Source organism: Dermacentor silvarum, chromosome 7 (assembly GCF_013339745.2).
Source record: "Dermacentor silvarum isolate Dsil-2018 chromosome 7, BIME_Dsil_1.4, whole genome shotgun sequence".
In the NCBI taxonomy this organism is placed as follows: Eukaryota; Metazoa; Arthropoda; class Arachnida; order Ixodida; family Ixodidae; genus Dermacentor; species Dermacentor silvarum.
Window position 1 is genome coordinate 105,762,798 of NC_051160.1, and position 20,944 is coordinate 105,783,741.

Genomic DNA, 20,944 nt, shown 5'->3' on the forward strand with positions numbered 1-20,944 from the left:
TAGCACTTCCCAGTAAGACTAGGGCACAATCCTGAGACCCGAAATCCAAACATGGCAATCGTGTTACTCATGTTATAACTGTCACAAACATAAACAGTGTAGAAGCATTGGTATGCTACCAACGCTTCTACACTGGAAGAATTGTTTACTTGAATTCGTTAGAAACGGACTGCAGCTTCTCTCATTAAGAGTTTGGGATATTTCATGGAGTATTTCGTGTTTTTCGTGCATGCTCAACCCAATGTGCCATTGTAAGCAACAAAGTGCTCATGGTACAATTCTTGCACTCCCTAAAGACATTTAATGATATTTAGCCTTATGATGTCACGCGTTATAATAGTTTTATGAATATGTTCCATACGTGACAGGAAATATATCATGAATTTGTATAGACTGTCCCAACAAGGTTTGCTTGTCGTCCTTTGCAATGGCTGGGTGATGAACATTACGAAAATAAAGTTTTGCTTGAAAGCCTAGCAGGACTGTAACTCACGAGTTGATTTGCACTATTTAAAGCGGATTGCTTTCGCTGCCTCTATTTTCTTGTTTGGCGGTCGGTTTCTTCCAATATGCAACCCGAGCTGAAACATTTTCACCGATGTCTTACTACCAATACAAATGGACCAGTGGAACAGTTGCGTGGTTTTGCGTAACCAAGTTCGTCATGGTTCGTCACCGGATGCCAACTTTGAGGCGCGCGCGCTCTCGCAGGACAGGTTTAGGGCGTCGTTTAGACGTTGTGGTAGAGCCCTCCTTTACTCATGCCGCCCTCACCACTGCGGCTGCCGAAGCTTCCGCGGTAGGGCAAGAAGGATGGCAGTTGCCTTCCACGCCGGCGGTCTCAAACCTCAACGGGCACTTAGCCGTGCTCCCTAAAGGGTTGCAGTAAATAGCGCCTCGTTATCTTCACAAGCAGTCTCCCTCAGATTAGTCCACATATTGCGAATCAGCTTAAAAGGTAATGACTGCTGCATATGTGCTGTTTAACGGGTCTATTAACCACGGAATTACGCAATGAAGCAAGAAGCGTCATTTAGACAAGAAGCGTGACAAATAAACACCAATCAGAGTACCATTCTTTAATCAAGCGATTACCTCTCTAGAAGCTTCCGGCTTTTCGCTCACATTGGAAATCATCGTCGATTGTGTTGGTACAATTCATTTCTATCTTTATGCATTTCCTTCAGGCCAACAGACTTCTGTATCCTTAATCACAATTTCCGGGCTTCGGCAGTAATGGTTTAAGATGAAGTCACAAGCCCAGTTCCGATTCTTCACAGCGCTCTTCTTGACCCAGTAGGTGCAGTATGTTCTAACTGGAAAAAAGAGGTAATACAAGATCACAACGAGACGTCAGTTTTAGTACAATCTCGTAGTAAACATTCAAAGCAAACAACATTATTTAATTCCCATACTAATCCAAATGTGTTGCTACACGGGTGCCCGGCCTACAGTGAACCTGTACACCGACATACAGCATGTACATAACCAAACGTGATTGTAATAATTCCTTAGGTCCCCTTTGTTGAGATCATAGCTGATGTGCTATTACCAAGCTGCCATATGTAACTACCACATACGCTCTGGCTCGACTACTAGAAGAAATATAAGACGACAAGACTGTGGCCGGGAACATTTCTTGCTTTCTTTTGCCTAATATAAAGTGGTATATTGAAAGTGGATTGCAGTTTGCTGAAGCGAATATATTGGTAGATGGGCAAGTTAAGCTCTACTTATGCGACATACTGCACAACGCAGCAGTAACGCTGCCCCTGAATCAATAGTAACTACAGTTCACCATGCCAGTTTGTGAATACACAGACTCACCTTAGAAATTGATAGTTTAAGAAAAAAAAAGAAAAAAAAAGAAAATAAGAACATACTGCGACAGCTATGAACGTCGCAATCGGCGCTGCGGTCGAAGCAACGCGGACTCATTTCGGGCTCCAGAACTAGTGACGGACAACAAACTTTCACGGCGACATTTTTGATGACATCGAGGATGGCTTGCATCGTCTGCCACGACATTGTGCTTCTGGGTTAGACCATGTTTGAATAAAACATAAAGTGACTGCACCAAGCCATCGCAGCCACACGATCTGCTAATTTCTGAAATATGCCTCGGAAGTGTCGTTTCAGCTACAAAGAGGTGAAGTTGGTGTAGTCTCGCAACACGTGGTCAGTGCGGAAGGCGTCCGCACCGATCCCGAGAAAGCTACAACCGTAGCTACGTTGTCTGCTTCTGCGGAGGCAAAAAAAAGATTCGGCGCTTACAGGGCATCTGCGCCTACTAACGGCACTTTATCGCCAATTTATCCAAGATTGCGGAATCTCTCGCTTAAATTATTAGAAATAATGAAGCATTCAACCAGTGCTCATGGCAAGAGGTGGGTTTTAGAAAGCTCCCAGATTATGACTAGCCCTAGCGCCAGTTATCGGCCACTTCGAAAAGAAGGCCGACACGGAAGCTCATGCCGATGGCAGCCGCATCATTCTTTGTTCCATGCATGTGCAATGGCAAGATTGCGTTCAGAGAGTAATTGCTTAGGCAATTCGCAGTTTGTCGCTACCGAGTTCAATTAGACTACCTCTGAAATGAATTCTCTGGTAGTCCTATGGTTACTTTAGAAATTACGGTATAATTTGATTGGATGCCGCTTTTGAATATTAGAAGATCACCATTCGTAGCACTGGTTTGCAAACGAGAGGGACCCTTCAGGACGACTGGCGCGGTCCAGCACTCCTATCCTGTAACGATAGTGTACAAGTCAGCGTGAACACAAGAAAACGCTGATACGTTGCTGCACTTCTCCTTCAAACCAACCGATAAAGACAATCAGCATCACTGCGCTTCCCTCAATGCTTTAGAGTAGCAGATTTCTATCTACGTCTGCGTGTCGACAAAGTACTGCGACCTATGTTTGATTATTTCGAGGGTCGCACCCAATCTATATCCAGACAACCTGGTCGCGAATTCGCGTCTTTCTGCCTACGGCAGGGCTTTTAAGTGCGAAGCATTTTGGGGGCCCGGGCTTTCAACGTCTAAGCTGAAGTCATGTCGTCGTGGTCACGCACAAAAACAAGATCTGCCGAAAACTCGCGTCTCGTTCACTAGGTATATATGAAAGTTGGCATGGAAGGGTACGAATGTATCTCTACCATGAATGATAAGTCATGATATCAATAACATCCCATGCTCCTCAGTTACGCCACAATTAACCATAATAAAATCACGTGTGGCGCATACCTGCATTGGATATGCGGGTATGAGCCAGGGATATGCGGGAATGAGCCGGGGACAAGAAAGAAAGAAAGGAAGAAAGAAAGAGCGCTGGGACTACAATGTCACAAAGGCATAAGGGAAACACCGGCGCGTGACTGCTTCGCACTTCCCCAGGTTCCAGGTTCCACGTTAGTGGAGCTGCGTTAGCGCTAGGTTTGAGCTTCACAAGCGCAGAAATTCAGTAGGATTGGAGCTACATTAAGCACAGGCATTTGAGCAGGGTTTCAACTACACAAGCGCAGGATTATTTTTCGAAAAAGTAAAGGCATGCAACGAGATTGAATTTCCATATAAAGTACGAGACGAACATAATAATAAAGCTAGAAAGCCATGAATAACGACAGTCCTTATTAAAAAAAGTTCACCGGGAAAACACAATGTGCTGGTCTCGTCGAGAGATCTTGGTCAAGAAATTTTGTTTAGTGCAAGAATGAAATTTGGCCTTGCAATTTAGGATTCTCTTGGACATTTGTACAAAAATACCGCGTATACTACTGATCCTAGTTTTCTGCATGGGTTATACGATATGTGCGATCATTGCGCATCGTCCTCTGTACGAGAAACACCAATTCTTGCAAAGTATCTTGTCTTTGGTGACAGTTCTTTATAGAAGCAGCGTACAGCTCTTGTGGTCATTATCCAACACGAGAATAATGGCCCCCGTCAGTTTCTCGTAAGACAACAACATGTCTGTCAACAAGCTTTCGAGGAAATCAATGGCTTTTTTATGTACGCCTAGAATAAACACTCGAGCACAGCGGGTTATGTCCCACTGGTACTGAGCAGCCATGGCGTTGAACTGCATCAGGAACGCTCTCCATGGCAGAGAAACATCACAGTAGTTCCATTCTATTGCGTGGTCATGTTGGTAATCCACAAAATCATTTAGTTGTTAGGAGTGCATCCACCAGTAAATTTATGCCGCCACCACCATCAAATTTAAGCCTGTGACAAGGGACAAAACTGCACCATTATCTTCTCAAGCTGTAACTATCATGGTCCGAAAATTCATTCTTCGAATTCTTTTTCTTCTAGTCCGGGCCAGCTCGATGTTGTAGCTTCCATCTTCATGTTTGTCCAGAACAGCATATACGGTGTGTGTGTGTGTGTTTTTTTTTTTCAATACACAATTTCAAAAATCGCCTGTGGCGATTTATTATTATTATCGTCCTTGAGCTGGATTACCGAAACCGGTGGACATTGACAAACTAACAAAAATAACTATCAAGGTTTTTTAACTAATTACTTTACTTCACGTATTGCTATCCACGCATTGAAGCCGGTGAGCTGCCAAGGCATACACGTGGCACAAATTATGAGGAAAGCACGGGTTTCGATATATGCGCCATCAAATTTGTGGCAAAAATGTGCAGTTGTCTCTCGTACTTTTTTACCTAAACTCCATTTTATGCTTGAAACAAAAAAGTTGCAGGACGCCCTTGTATTTTGTCGCACACTTTGAGAATGAATATCTCACAACTAGTGTCTTTAAAATTCGTTCCAAGGGGATACGCCTCGCGAACTCACCGGCTAAAATTCGTAAATTTCAATATTTGCAGTAAGGTAATCAATTTGAAGGTAAATAGTATTTTGTGATAATTTGCGCAGGCATTTGCACTTCTCGCGCTCCCGGATGTCTCTGAAAAATCCAATAAAGAGACTACACTTCGGCTATCTGGCACAGATGCCCTTTAAAACTTCTGTACATTTTAATACAAAACCCGCTATATATGAAGCCTTACATTCGATGGTATTTCTTTAACCTTATTATTGCTATTGTTAAAACGTTTATTAAAACACTGCATAATGGCTGAAAAGCTAGTTCTTGCTCACTTATACCTTCCGCCCGATCTAGCAATCATTACTAAATCAGGAGAGGTAGGCGAGTATCAAAACTTTCTAATACTAATTGAATACAAAAGGTATTTATCGAATATCGAGGTGAATATCGAATAGGCAAACGCCCATGCACTTGTTAAAGCAGGAATAATTATTTAAGCATAATTAGGTACAAATGTTGCACTGATTAGCGGAAAAAAACACTGCCCCTTATAATAGATAATTACCATCAGTTTTAAACACAACACCACTCATTGGTTCTAAAAGAACTGCACATAGAGCCTCTGAACATCTTTAGAGCTTTATTGCAAAGAAGCGTTTCAATAATGAATGGCTGTGGTAAGACTAGCGATCCGAAAACGCTAAATGTGTGGTTGTTAACAAAAAGGTCACATGTCCTGAGAAAAAAGAAGCTGCTGAAGGATTAGTTCGTTGTAGACACATGCAAAGGAGTCCATTCCACGAAAGACATCACTGGTTGCAATGTAAAAGATAAAACGGCTGCATGGCGAGGATGCAAGAAGCACTAAATTAACGATAACAAGCAAAAAAAAGGGAAATAGGTTTTCGTATAAGCTGCCCCGAAGACGCCGGAAAGACAGCTTGTATTACCGCTTTTGCATCAGCATTGTATCGAAGGCTTTCGTGTTTGTTTGGCATCTTATAGTTTGCGAGACTTTGTTTAGCAGACGGACAACTGTAATCCGAATTTAACAGGTGGTTATCGCAAATTATTCCTGTAGTTTGGATATTCGAAAGTACTGAATAGTTCATTTTCTAATACGAATACGAAGAGTTAGTGCGTAATATTTGATTCATATTCATAAGTTCGAGTATTTGCCCATCCTTACTTATCAGAAATAAAGCTCGTGTATTCGCACGATTTGTTCTTTAACAAGGCTTCGTGTAAGTGTTGCTATATGGACTGCATGAAAGGCGCATTATTGATGACACCTAGTGGGCCTAATAACTTTGATCGCAGAGCATTCTTAAAATGCAAAAAAATATTTGAGAACCATATGTTCCTACATAGCATAGAGTCCTCGTAACATAACGTATCGGGTAGAAATAGCAACAGTGTTCTTCAGCTTGCTTGAATTTTTCTTGTAACGCTCCTAAAAAATTAATACGCGCTACATCTTATTCTACATGTTACTTTTACGGCGCTTTGTTGTCCTGTTTTTGGCTACTGTGTGGCAGAACCATGAGTTACAAAAAAGTGGATGATAAAAATTTTACAGTGAAAGCAAAGCGGTGGCTGTCATTCTTGTTGATTTCAAGTTTCATTATCTTTATATTTTGTGGTATGCACATGCAGGTCTTTAATAATACCGATATATTAGTGAGCGCAAAGCTTGATAGAAACACATCGATGTCTTGTTTACTTACGTTTTGGCTGCGGCATGGTACCAAAAATAAGGCAGTGTTTAGTAGCATACAAAATTTCGTACTTTGGGTTCACGTGTAAAGGTGGTTTTTGTCCCGCTTTGAAGGAAGCAGAGGGAGGGAGGGGGGAGGCAAGATACAGAGTTACTTTGAAGCTGTTAGTAGCGTCTGCGCTTCACTGACAGTATTGCACAAAGATAATACTTGGCTTCTGGCACTCTCGCGGATCATGTAGTAATAGTCGAAGGGACGTAAGCCTGCGTTCTACATAAACCAGAAAGTGGGATTAGCCTTCAACAAAGGACTACTCCTAAACTTGGTTACTCAACGTAACACGTTGTGATGATTTAGTCTTCCTAAGTCAACGAGGGGTTGTTTACCCGGGAATGTATTTGTATTTGCACGGTTCGAATTATTGTGGCCACCACTGAGACTAATTCGCAGTGGGGAAAAGAAACAACGAAGCCGATTGTTAACAAGACATGAACATATAATTAACACAAACTCACAAACTGTAACACACAAACTAATTAACCAAGGTACTAAGACTAATATTAAAGTTCATGCACTTTTAAATGTTCTCTCACAATAAAGAATTATATATAATAATTAAAGTTCGTGACCGGTCACCATTACTTGGTAGCGTCGGTGCAGCGCTGTACGGGGCGGCGTTGCGACGGCGTCAGATGCAGTGCGTCGGTCGCGTGAGTATAGGACGATAAGACACTACTTGCGTCTTGACGATCGTCTGCAGCTCGGCCAAGAAGTCACAGGAGGAAAGTAGATAGGGCTTGCCTTCAGCACCATGTCACTGCAGGACCCACGGACACCAAAGGCTGGAGGTAGAACAGAGGCCGGATCGTCGCTGAAGTTATGAAACTCGGGCCCGCAGCCCGACAGCTTCGCTCCTCCGCCCGGCGCTCCTGAAGTCTTTGAGACTCGGACCCACCGTCAGACAGCCTCACTTCTCCGACGGGTGCTCCTGAGGTCTTGAGGTTCGGACCCAGAGCCCGACAACCTTGCCTCGACCACTCCGCACACCAGCCTTCTTTTCGAACGCTGCCTTCCTTCTCTTCTTCTTCTGCTCCCTCTTCCAGCAATCGTGTGTCTTCGTGATTCGCTGTTGGCCGAGGTGCCGTGTCAGGCGAGCACGCGCCGAATCCCGCCATTCTTTTTCTTCTTTGATGGTCACTGATCGTCCGCCGCACCAGACACGCGCACATAAGTCTTTTGTACATGACAAAAAGTCCCCCTTTTCGAAAAGTTTTTTTTTTTGATGAAGCGAAAATAAAATAAAAAAAAACTGTGGCGATGCGCGTCGACTCGTGAGACTTCATACAGTACCTGTACTAAACAGATTGAGCGACATGCAGATTTCAACCAAAAAAAAAATAAGAAAGCATACAAAATCACGAGCTTCTTAAGTGCTGGATTCAATATATGATCCTGACCTACTCAAATAATCAGCTCCAACGTTTTCGGAGCCTCTTATGTGTTCGACCTTGAAAGAATATTCTTGAAGAGCTAGGCTCCATCGAAGAACTCTGCTGTTGAGACGTTTAGCCCGCGACAAATACAACAGAGGTTGGTGGTCTGTTTGGATTGTGAAGGTAGTTCCGTATAGAAAAAGGTGGAACTTCTCGATCGCCCACACTAATGCTAAGCATTCCCTTTCAATGGCGGAATATCGAGTTTCACGTGGAATAAGCTGCCTGCTCGCATAGAAAACGGGATGAAGAACCCCCTCATGTTCTTGCATTAAAACTGCACCTATGCCGGTGTCAGAGGCGTCTGTGCGGAGAAAGAATTCCTTCTGGAGGTTAGGCGCCCTTACAATGGGTTTCGAGCTTAGCGCGTTCTTCAGATCCTGAAATGCATTTTCTCTTTGAGGGGTCCAAATCACGCGGCTGCTTTCTCTCTTTCGCGTTAACTCAACAAGAGGTCGGGCCTTCTCAGCGTAATGGGGAATGAAGTCTCGGTAATAACCAGTGAGTCCAAGAAAAGAACGTACTTGTTTCTTGGTTTCCGGTTTTGGAGCATTTAATATCTTTTCTATCGTGCTGTCGACAGGTTCTATCTTATTGCCTCCTAACCGGTGGCCTAAAATATTATCGAAGTGGTTCCTATTTCACACTTTTGAGGTTTGACTGTTAACCCTGCGCTCCGAATTCTTTCGAACAGCTGCCGGAGCGTGTAGACATGTTCCTCCCAAGTAACTGTGGCTACTAGCACGTCATCTATATAGTGCACTACGTTATTCAAGCCAGCTAGAAGAGTGCGCATGAGGCGAGTGAAAATTGCCGAAGCTGTCTTATTGCCGAAGGGCATAAACAGAAATTGGTAGTGTCCGGATTGTGTGGAAAATGCGGTCTTGGCTCTGGACTTCTCTTCGAGTGGTACTTGCCAATAACCCTTTGTGAGATCCAGTTTTGAAAAATAGATCTTGTTTCCCACTTCCGCGAACATCAAGTCTGTCCTTGGTATTGGCTCTGCATCCGAGACTAGCACACTGTTAATGCGCCGGAAATCAATGCACGCTCGGTACGTTTTGTCTGGCTTTTTAACAAGAACTAGAGGTGAATTGTAGGGAGAATTTGAGCGTTCGATCACTCCTAGCTGTAACATGTCATTCACTTCCCGTTCAACAATCTCCTTCATGGAAAAGGGCAAAGGATATTGCGGCGTGTTAATCGGTTCTGAAGTTGTCAACTCAAGGCAACATTCGAGGAGTGTTGTCTTGCCCGGTACTTCCGAAAATATGTCTTTATAAGCTACTAACAGTTCTTGCAGCTCAGACCTTTGGCTTTCATCCAGGGCATCAGATGTGCGAATGCTTTCGATACCCCCGCCTGCTTCGGCTTTAAAACTTGGTAAGGGGGCTTCAGTTTCTGGCTCTTCCACCACGACAAACGAGGCAGTTTGGAACGCGGCTAGTGGTTGGCGCTCTTCATAACGCTTCAGCATGTTGATGTGGAATAATTTAGTAGTATGGCCCACGTCCAACCAGTAGTCAAAGTTGTTTTTCTTTCCGGTGACTACAAATGGTCCCTTCCATTGCATCATGAGTTTGTTGTCACTGGTTGGGAGGAGTATTAGCGCGCGATCTCCTATCTTCAGCTGTCGGCGACAACTGTTTCGGTCGTAGTACCCCTTTTGAGTCCTCTGAGCTTTGCACAAGTTCTGGTGAGCTAACTTCAAAGTCTCTTCTAGTCGGTTTTTGAGGTCGAGGACATATGCATATGTCGTCTTAACATCTTCCTTGAGCCTGTCTCTTGTCCAGAGATCCTTGAGTATGGCCAAGGGTCCTCGTACTTGTCGTCCGTATATCAATTCAAATGGCGAAAAACCGAGGCTGGTTTGTGGCACCTCACGGTACGCAAAAAGAAGAGGAGCAAGATATCGATCCCAGGCTTTTGGTTTCTCTTGGCATAGTTTCCGCAGCATCATCTTAAGGGTTCCGTTGAAGCGCTCCACCATTCCATTACACATTGGATGATAAGGCGTTGAACTGAGATGCTTGATGGCGAGTAAATCATTGATTTCTTTCATCAACTCTGATGTAAAACAAGATGCCTGGTCACAAAGGATCTCGTGTGGGAAACCGATCCTTGAGAACATCTCAACCAACCCTTCGACTACAGTTGCTGAGTCAATAGAAGGTAAAGGGATGGCGTCCGGGAAGCGAGTTGCAAAGTCCACAAGAGTGAGTATATATCGGTTGCCCTTACTCGATGTTGGAGTCAAGGGACCGATGATATCTACCGCTACCCGTTCGAATGGGGTATCTATAAGCGGCATTCGTCCCAGTGGAGCCTTGCCCACTCTACCTTTTGGGAAGGTTCTTTGACATACATCGCACGATCTCACAAATCTTTTAACGTCCTCTTGGACGCCGGGCCAATAAAATGATCCAAGGACCCGTTCCGTGGTTTTCCGTATGCCTTGATGCCCAGACAAGGAGTTGTCATGTGCCATATTAAGGACTTCGAGGCGTAGGCATTTCGGTACCACTGCTTGATCGATTATTTTTCCTGGGCATATTTGATAGCATCTGTACAACACGCCTTCATCCAGGTAGAACGAATGGGCGGTTGTACCTTTTCCCGGAATATTTTTCCCGATTTTGCTTCTACAAACTTGAAGTGTTGTGTCTTCCTGCTGCTTTGTCCGAAACATTTCTCTTGACAATTGTAAGGCTCCAACGCTCACCGGGGACCATGGTTTCGAGATCTTGGCACCCACTATAACCTGCAGAGAACCACTGTCTTCTTTCGTAGTGCTCATCTCGCGTGATTTACTTGCTACAGAAGTAAACGAGGATGCTTTCCAATTGGGATCTGGCTCCATGGGTTGGCGTGCTCCAGGAACGTTACCAATGATCACATCATACAATGGTCTCTCCATGCACTTTGCGACCGTAACACCGGAGAAGTACGGTGATGAAATGTTGACTTCCGCTTCCGGAACGTTAATAGAGCTACCATCAGCCAGTAGTATGATAGACTCAGTGCCTATCATTGCTGCGTCCGGTACAAGATCTCGTCGTACGACTATACTATTGCTTCCTGTATCTCGCAGAACCCAAACGGTCTGTCCAAAAAGCTCTCCTTTCAACACCGGCATGTCAAAAGACTTGCTAGACCAGACTCCCAAAGCATTAGAAAATGTCTCATCTTGCTGCTTGGTACTACGTTCAAAGCATTCCCGTGCATCTTTTTGCTGGTCGGGAGGTAGTATGCAGCATGCTGATGAGCCTTTGGCACCTGGTTCATTTCGTCTGCATGATTGCACATCGTGTCCATATCTGCGGCAATATTCACAATATGGCTGTTTTGTCTTCACACGGCAATCTGATGTCTTGTGTCCTATCTTATCACATATGAAGCAACGGACTTGAGACTTCACACCTGGTTTCTCATTCGTTTCTTTGCCAGGATTTTGTTCTTGCCTCTCCTTGAACACCAGCAAATTATGCTGCCTCTGTGCCTCCAAATAGTGATCGGCCGCTTCCGAGGCCTCATCCACGGTCTTGCAGTTTCTCTCACGAAGAAAAAGCGCCAAGCGACAATGGCAGTTATTCAAGAATTGTTCTGCGACTATCAAGTCTCGAACCGCATTGAACGTCTTCCCCTGGTTTGCCATCTCCACCCAACGGCCGAAGTAGCTGAAAAGCCGAGTAGCATACTGCTTGCCGGTTTCTCCATCCTGTGGTTTACTTTGCCGGAATCTCTCTCGGTATCCCTCAGCAGTAAACCGAAATCGTTTTAACAATGCTAGTTTTGCTTTGTTGTAATCCAGGGAGTCTTCGGGCGATAAACGACCAAACACTTTCAGTGCTTCCCCACCGAGGCACAAGCTGAGAGCGGTGGCCCACTTTTCTTTTGGCCAGCCCTGTCCCGTGGCTACATGTTCAAAGCGCTTTAAATATGCGTCGAGGTCATCTCGAGAATCATTGAACATGGGGATCAGATTATGTGGGTTGATGGAGGCCAAGACTTCCGCTTGGTTCGTGTGACTTGCACCATTCCCACTCCCACTGCTTTCTCCCACCTCAGCGAGCCTCAGACGCAACTGCAAATTCTTTTCTTCTAGCTCAAGGCGCTGTTTGGTCGCCTCTCTTTCCGCTGCCCGTTCCTCACGCGCCTTCGCATCTTCCTCCCGAGCTTTGGTGACTTGCTCGTCCGCCCAATTTCTCAGCTCCGCGCCCTGCAGCCCCAAGCGCTCACCCAACGTAATAAATTCTGCCAAACTCATATTCACTTGTCGCTAAAGCAACTGTGAACAACCGGCTTCGTCCTGTCGCGTGGACGCCAATTTGTGATGATTTAGTCTTCCTAAGTCAACGAGGGGTTGTTTACCCGGGAATGTATTTGTATTTGCACGGTTCGAATTATTGTGGCCACCACTGAGACTAATTCGCAGTGGGGAAAAGAAACAACGAAGCCGATTGTTAACAAGACATGAACATATAATTAACACAAACTCACAAACTGTAACACACAAACTAATTAACCAAGGTACTAAGACTAATATTAAAGTTCATGCACTTTTAAATGTTCTCTCACAATAAAGAATTATATATAACATAATTAAAGTTCGTGACCGGTCACCATTACTTGGTAGCGTCGGTGCAGCGCTGTACGGGGCGGCGTTGCGACGGCGTCAGATGCAGTGCGTCGGTCGCGTGAGTATAGGACGATAAGACACTACTTGCGTCTTGACGATCGTCTGCAGCTCGGCCAAGAAGTCACAGGAGGAAAGTAGATAGGGCTTGCCTTCAGCACCATGTCACTGCAGGACCCACGGACACCAAAGGCTGGAGGTAGAACAGAGGCCGGATCGTCGCTGAAGTTATGAAACTCGGGCCCGCAGCCCGACAGCTTCGCTCCTCCGCCCGGCGCTCCTGAAGTCTTTGAGACTCGGACCCACCGTCAGACAGCCTCACTTCTCCGACGGGTGCTCCTGAGGTCTTGAGGTTCGGACCCAGAGCCCGACAACCTTGCCTCGACCACTCCGCACACCGGCCTTCTTTTCGAACGCTGCCTTCCTTCTCTTCTTCTTCTGCTCCCTCTTCCAGCAATCGTGTGTCTTCGTGATTCGCTGTTGGCCGAGGTGCCGTGTCAGGCGAGCACGCGCCGAATCCCGCCATTCTTTTTCTTCTTTGATGGTCACTGATCGTCCGCCGCACCAGACACGCGCACATAAGTCTTTTGTACATGACACACGTCAACATCTACTACGTACACAATTACGCGTTGTAGGGACGGCGAAGAAAGAAACACCGCCGGCAGTGTGAGTTAGTAATTTAGCTCTACCCGCCATGGTGGTGTAGTGGCTTTTGAAGTTGAACTGCTGAGTCCGACGGTGCGGGGTCGAGTCCCGTCCGCGGTGGCCGCATTTTGATTGCAGGCGAAATGCAAAAATTTCCTCGTACCGTACATTGGGTTGACGTTAGAGAAACCGCAGTAGTCAAATTTAATCTGAAGTCCTCCACTACGCGGCGTCCCTCATAATTATACCAGGGTTTCCGCACGTAAAGCCGCAGAATTATTTTCTTTTGTTTTTCCATCGAGCTCTTATCAGGCGGAATTGTGAAGGGAAACAAAGGTCACACTCATATCGCAACGATAGCGGCAAGCACAGTTGTCGGTCGTCGAAACTAAACGTGAGAGGTGAGTAGCATTCACTATATATTACACAGTGATGGCTGCTCCTTACGTTCATTCGAGAATGTGCAACACCAACATTCTTCAGGTCGTGCGCGAAGTCGGATTTTACAAGGCACTTAGACATAATATCGAGGGAAATATTCAAGAAATTTCGGTTGCACGAGGTGCGACTTGCTCCTAGCGATAACTTGCTAAAGCTAATAATCCCGTAAAAACTATCAGTTAACAAAGAGAAAAGCAATCTCCTGCTTAACGTCGGGTCTCCGGGTCAAGTGTGTCATGCGTGGCAAAGGCGCTCCGCAACACGCGTTATATTAAGCGTGTTGTGGGAGTGCCCGACTGCAGTACACGCTATGCCGTTATACGTCACAGCGCAAACAAAAACCTACAAAAATTGAACAAAGCTAAATAAAGACACACCAGCCATTCCGACGCTGCTGCTCCTTAGGAAATTTCTGTGCCAGTGTGAGACATCGTCGCCTTTATTTCTAAAGATTGTCTTTGTTTTGCTCTTAGTCTTTTCCCTTGTAATTATTGCAGTTCCTGCTACTCAGTTTGAATATTTCGAAATATTAATTTATGATTTAGTATCATCACACAAAAATTCAATACGGCTTCAGGAATTCATGAGATCTACTGTCGTTTTTTTTTTTCCTGTTCAAGAGCAGAGTGAAATGCTTTCGTACTTACGATTGATCTTTATATCAGCTGCTTTTCCGCCCTTGTGCATCTCTACCTCCAACGTAACATTACTTTGCCTAAAACATAGGGAGCAAACGTATGACTTTGTGAAGACTCTCGCATCCCCACCGTTAGAAGAATTGTCGACAAGGTACACAACCCTGTGCCTTAGGTTGTGCATACAAGGTGTTTTTTAACTGCACGAAATTATTATTTCTTTTTGGCACAGGTTGAAAAATTCAAGCCCGTGAGCTAAATTGCTTAATGAGGAGGCCCGAATACTTATTTGAATACTTCAATAACTTACACAAATAGACTAGAAATATTTACTTAACGGTACATATTTAAAATTGGGAATTGTAGCCAACGAGTTCCGCACTCGTATCCACTTGGAACGAATTCTCCAACTTCGAGATACCAACTTCGAGAACCAATTTCGAGATACTATATTCAAAGTCTCCGACGAAATGCATTGGCGTTCAAGTTTCCTTTGTGCTTCGATACATAAAACAGCGTTCTCTAAAATAAGTAAATGCAACACCATAGCATTATTAAAGCAAGTTTGACGGTGCATACATCTCGAAACCGGTGCCATCCTCAAAATTCGTTCCAAGTCCATGTGCCTTGCAAATACAAGAGTTCTGATTCGTAGATTTAAATTTGTGGCGTAAACAATTGTTTACAAATTATTTAGTGCAAATATAATAATTCAACAAACAGGCATTTAATTTCTCGTAGAAATAGTCGCCTCATCGAGTAATTTAGCTAAGGGTCAGAAGTGTTCTATTCGAAACATGCAATTTTCGAAAATTTGGTGCAGCTAAAAAACACCTTACATGCGATGTGACGATAGATATGCGCAATCAGTGCCAAGTTTTAGCAAATACTCCGTGTAGAGTATAGCAAAGAAAAATATAAACAGCGCAAGTGCTAGTGAAAATAGAACGTGTAGATAAAGCTAGCGTTTTTGCCCGTTGCTAATTCACATGCGTTATCGCTAGATTAGGCCAGACAACAGGCTATTTTGTTACCGTGTATTACCGCAGTATCGTTATTAGATCCATCGTGGTATCGTTTCAGAATAACACGTTTTTCTGTGAGGCAGACTGAAAATACCATGAGGTGACGCGAAAGCAACTGTTCAGTAGCAAGTCAACCTTAGGTCAACGCAGTGTAATAACCATGCGAATAGCACTGACCACTAATGAATACCTAAAATAACAGCAAGTCTAACGCATACTGGTTACAATCTATTCGGCATGTGTAATCCTTTTGTAACTTTCTTCGTGAATAAGAACTAGCATTATTTATGCAAGACATAAAACAATGCTTCTTTCCTTCATATTGACAAATGCCCACTCTGTAGAATCATTGATCTGGATTCGTGCGACTCCAATTATACTGAGGACCTTCGGACACCAACCAGGTGAAAAAAGTGAGCGTTTTACCTTTCTCATTATTCATGTTATTTTCGAGAAGAAAAAATACAGAAAGTTTGTAGTTATCCAAGCGTATACGTACAGCCGACCCTGAAAAACAAAGCAAAATAAATTGTTAGTGTTGCTCTTCGCAGCTGGTCGACTTATTTCACACTACTGTAAATGCCACAAATATACACATTCACTTAGCCGAACATCCACTATTCGGCGATCTAATGAATCAGTACTGTCACTGAATATTGTGATGTCTGACGAAACGCAAGGTGGTGAAGAAGGTCAAGTGTCCTTGGAAACCAATATATATATTGTTAGTGTTAGCGTGGGGCGTTGGACGACGACACGTGTTCTTCCAGTAATATAGACGGCATAGCTTCAGTGCGGCTGACACCCATACATGGAATTCCTTTTCCTATTCCTGTACGGTCGACCCTGGCCGCTCGTTCCTACCGGCCAGAACACGTCTTCCTGCACAGCGGAGATTCTCGGAACAGATGCGGTATTTCTACATTCTCTCCAAATTAAAACCCTTTGTACCGTGTTATGACGATTCTGCGACATACCGTACCTGACTCAAGTAAAGAAGGCATGCTTAAGGCAGACACATATTGATGTTTATGTCATGTGTGGTCAGCAAACAACGCCTTAGCATGTCGCCATCCCTAACACAGGCAAATTACTTTGTGCATTGCGCTTTAAACGAGAGCGAACGAACACTCGAAAATACACGTACGGCTGCACTCATCCAGGTGCATAAATTGAAGTCGCTATCTCTGCAATACCAAATATTTTACAGACTTTACATTTAATTAAGTAGACTAGGAATAGAATAGAATGGAAATATCAAGTTTGTGTTTGTTTACTGGGGAAAACACACGAATATATTGTCATTTTTGTTTTTATTTTAGTTACCCATTTCAGTGCTCTGAACGAGTCTACAAATCTCATCCGAGGTAGCCCTTGCGCGAGATTATTTTTGTGTGTTCTTTCCTTACATGCGTAAAATAATCATTGAAAACCAAACGTTCTGCCTCGGCCAAATACTTCAGGCTACCAACGTAAAAGAAGCCAAGAGTAAATGTATTCACTTTCCGATCAGAAGCGTCTTCAGGAATTGCTCGCAGCGGGAGAGCTCTGTGTCCGCACAACGGCGCCTTTACTTGGCTCCATGCAATTCCTACTTCCTGATAAAGCAAATACCACCAATATATATCTCCTCCGTCAGCTCTTCCTGAAGAAGTTCAAAAGCATGCTTGATACTAGCTGAAGCCTATGACAGAGACCTCTGTAAGCTTGGAGACTTGCCGCACAAACTTATGGAGCTCACAGATTCGGGGATCCAGCGGCAGAGCTAGGCGAAGACGCCTCCCGCCTTGCTGAATTTATGAAATCTCTATAAGTTCATTCGCAAAGAAGAAGTTTGTGCGACCGTCCCATTTTCTCTTGCCGCCACGCTCTGGCGGTACCATCGCCGTTTCCATGACACCGCCACGTAAGTGCATTCCCCCGGGCTCGCGCGCAAACAGGGAAAGGCCTATAACTGACGACGGTGGGTGCCTCTGCCCAACCTACGTGCTGAGAAATCTCCGTTGTTTCTGCATTTGTCACTGGAGTCCGCTTTTTGCTGGACACAGATTCAGAAGTAAGCGTCGTACCGACGACAGACGCCCGCCGACTTCGTGCTCAAAGCTGTAAAGACATCAATATGGCGACTGACAGTGAGAAGTCGCCGACTCTAAAGCTAGGCTTTGCGTGCCTCTCTCGATTCACTTTTTACTGTCGCCAACGTTCAGCGCGCACGGTCGGTGCAGGTTTCCTTTGCTATTAAATCGTCTTCGTGCACGTTCATCACTAATGCCTTGATACTTTGCGTGTGGTTTTCGTACACGAGGCTTGGGTTATGTCTTGCCGCCCATGAATTAAAATCTGCTGCCTTCACATGGTGAAGCTTAATTGGCAGATCTTCTTATCCAGTTTTCCAATATGATTCTGTCAACGTGCAATGACAATGTAATAAATAATGAAATTCTGCATTATAATAAGGCCACGACCATCTCACCGGCGTGTACAAAACATTCAACGAACAACTAAATAAGTTACAACACAACCTTGGCCTCGGCATCATATGATCCTCGAACAGTTATTGGTCCTCTTCACTGCGTAGAGAAATAAAATGTACTCCTTGCGATTGCCTATTACGGAGGTCTCGATCGTGTTACCATTCCTCACGCCTGTACCATCGCACACATATTTAAATGGATTGCAGGCTGTGGAATTATGGCGTACAGCAGCCGCAGAATAACTCCATTCCGTCGATATAATTGAGAAGGGCTTTAATAGGACTAATTCAGGCCGTGAAGACCCTGCTAATCGGCGAGAGTCCCCGTTTTCTCCTCTCGTGCTCGCCGACGCTTCTTCTTCTCCTCTCTTAGTCCGCAGGCGTTTCCAGTGAAAACAACACAGACTACCACGGAGCGACGATATTCCCGAAGGTTAACCATGTCCTCGCAGACCAGCAGACTCCGATCGCACGCGCACTTGTTCAGAAGACAGTGGTCGTCCCCCGTTCCGGCTTTATGAACATGTACGAATTCCGTTCAGCCTCCGAAACTCATTGCAAGGCTTTCAGCGCTTCACCAACAAAGTTCTGCCTGGTCTAGATGTTTGCCACACCTACTTCGACGACGCGCTGCTTGGCAATAATGTGCCACAGGTAAATCGCGAACGCCTTCCTTTTGTCTTCGAGCGCATAGTCTACACAGGACGCATCGCAAAGGTCACAAAGCGAAAATTAAGGTGCTATCTCTAAATTTATTGCATAAAACCCTTGATTTCTCTTTGATCCATCCGCTACAGTTTAACCCATTCGGGACCGGTTTTTTATTTTTCGTGTCTTGTCACAACAAATGTCATTTTATATTGTATCTGCGTCTAACTAAGTCACATAAAAGCTATCATTATGAACGTGCTCTTAGTTTAAAAAATATGGCCCGTGACCATATGGTCACGCTGGGTCCCTAGGCCAACGTGCCAAATTTTATTTAAGGCCTTGATACATCGCAACAAACATAATGAGGGGCTTGTGGGGCACTTAATTAGTTTGGTATGGTTGCCGCATGCCGATGTCACATTTAGTGCATGGTGTGATCACCGTGCTATTCCAATTGTCTCGAGCGCACCAGCGCACCTGCGCCTTTTGCCGTTAGGTACGGCTTCAACAAAGTGGGCTACTTTGCATATCCTGCACCACAACAAGCAACGTCAACAGGCTTTGACCTTCTTTGAGATCACGTCCTTTCGGCGTGTTGTGCCATCTTCCGCGGTAGCTTTAGGCTGTTTGGCTCCGGAATTCAAGTTGAGTGATGTTGGACCCTGTGCGGTGAATAAGGGCCCAACCGTTGATTATGGTGACATCCCAAAGCCAAATGAATATTGGCCTTATCCATTTCTTGCCACGAATTGCATTCCGGTAGGCCGCTATATGTGCATCCATCTGGTCTGCGCCTCCCATAAAGCAGTTATACTTGCCAACAGCATCTGGACGAGTCACTTTGATCCTCTTCTGGGCATGGGAATACCTGTCTGCAGATTAAATGGCCTCCACACTGTGTACGGGGCTTACATTTGTTACAACAGTGTTGCCTATCCTGCGCACAACCATTATCCCGTCGTCGGAAAACGCGTGCTCTTCATACCCACGGGGCTGGGCGTAGGTATGCGAGCCCAATGGCCCTGTGTGACCAATGGCAACACGTACAATAACATGCTCGTGCACAAAATAAACGAACATTTTTCTCTCACAAATTATCAGAGGACGCCACTTATTGCATGAGGTATATAGCGACATTTGGATCATGCTATTCCTGTAATGAATGCTGAAAAAAAGTTGTCGCAGTTTCACCTTAAAGGCGAAGCATCAATTGCGATAGCAAATTTGTAGAGAGCTATACGGAGTAATGATAGTAGCTTAATCAGCTGTATAAACTTGGACATGCAGCAGCACCGGCAACACGCAGAACTGTTGTCGACGCCGTCGGCGTTTTGCCCGCGTTCGCACAAAATGCGTGCGGCGTTGGTGACTGTTGCCGGAGCCTCTGATATAAATAGGCACTTGGTGCCGCAGCTAAACGTTGCCTCCCCCCCCCCCCCCCTCGGCCTTTCGCGCGTCGGAAGAGGGCGCGTTTGCTCTACATATATGGTGATTGTAAAGGAGGAAAGAGACAGAGACGCCTACTTCTGCAGCCCTTAAGGGAGCACGGCGCAGAACGCGTGCTTGTTCTCCGCCGTGCGTTCACTCCTCGTGAAAGCGCGCGTCCCTCGCGCCCTTGCACTCGCACATACAGCGTTCGGCGGTGCGCGGCGACGATTTCATCTCCATTGACGTCATACGGAACCTCACGGCGACGGCGACGGCAGAAACCTGCTTTGGAGTGTCCATATAATTGCTATCTCAATAAAACGCTGGCAGATTACGCGCCCTCTGGGAATCGATGTTATACGAAGCAGTATGCGGAGAGCTTACCAAGTTAACGAAACGACAATGAGAGCACCAGGACGTAGGCGGCTGTTTCATGATCTACATGACACGCATGTCATGACATTGATGACATGACCTATCATTTAGGTCCGGAACCATTTCAGTGGTTTTTGAGTGTTAATCATTTTTCGCTGAGTCATGCTTACGAATGACTTCTCCTATCATCCTTTAGCGTTTCCTTCACTTAGTGCCCACGTCTGAACCCATTGCAGTGGTTTTTGAGTGGTAATCTTTTCTGGGTGAGTCATGGTGATTTTTGTTGAGTAATGCTCATGACCATGACTTCTACCATCATCATTTAGTGTTTCCTTCACTTAGTACCCATGTCCGAACTCATTCGAGTTACATACCAAGTTATTCAAACGACTATATTCCAATTCTTGTACCAGGATTTGTCTGTTTATATGCAGAACATGTGCACTTTACAGAACTACGGTACCCCCAAATGAATAATGGGTTGATAAACATCGTCTTTCATTTTTTTTAGATTTAGCATCTTCGGAATTAAAAAAATACTCCGAACCCTTATTGAGAATTCTACGTTGTTATAGCCACTAATAACTTAAATTTATTTCTGAAATGCAACCAATTTCGTTCATATCGGTGAAGTGGT

General features: G+C 44.8%; 2 long non-coding RNA genes across 2 annotated transcripts in view; one reads left to right on the forward strand and one right to left on the reverse strand.

Annotated features, from left to right (window-relative positions):
* Nucleotides 1-1,066: 1,066 nt before the first annotated feature.
* The window catches only part of LOC119458346 (uncharacterized), a 71,403-nt gene continuing 51,525 nt past the window's right edge, over nt 1,067-20,944 (reverse strand). Inside the window, exons 6-8 of the long non-coding RNA XR_007467986.1 lie at nt 14,368-14,435; nt 6,512-6,607; nt 1,067-1,316 (exon numbers count right to left, since the gene is read on the reverse strand). This is a non-coding gene — a long non-coding RNA (uncharacterized LOC119458346). The remainder of the gene's footprint in view (nt 1,317-6,511; nt 6,608-14,367; nt 14,436-20,944) is intronic.
* On the forward strand, nt 19,318-20,815 carry LOC125946915 (uncharacterized). Its single transcript, XR_007467987.1, has 2 exons — nt 19,318-19,688; nt 20,263-20,815. It is a non-coding gene; the product is annotated as an uncharacterized LOC125946915 (long non-coding RNA).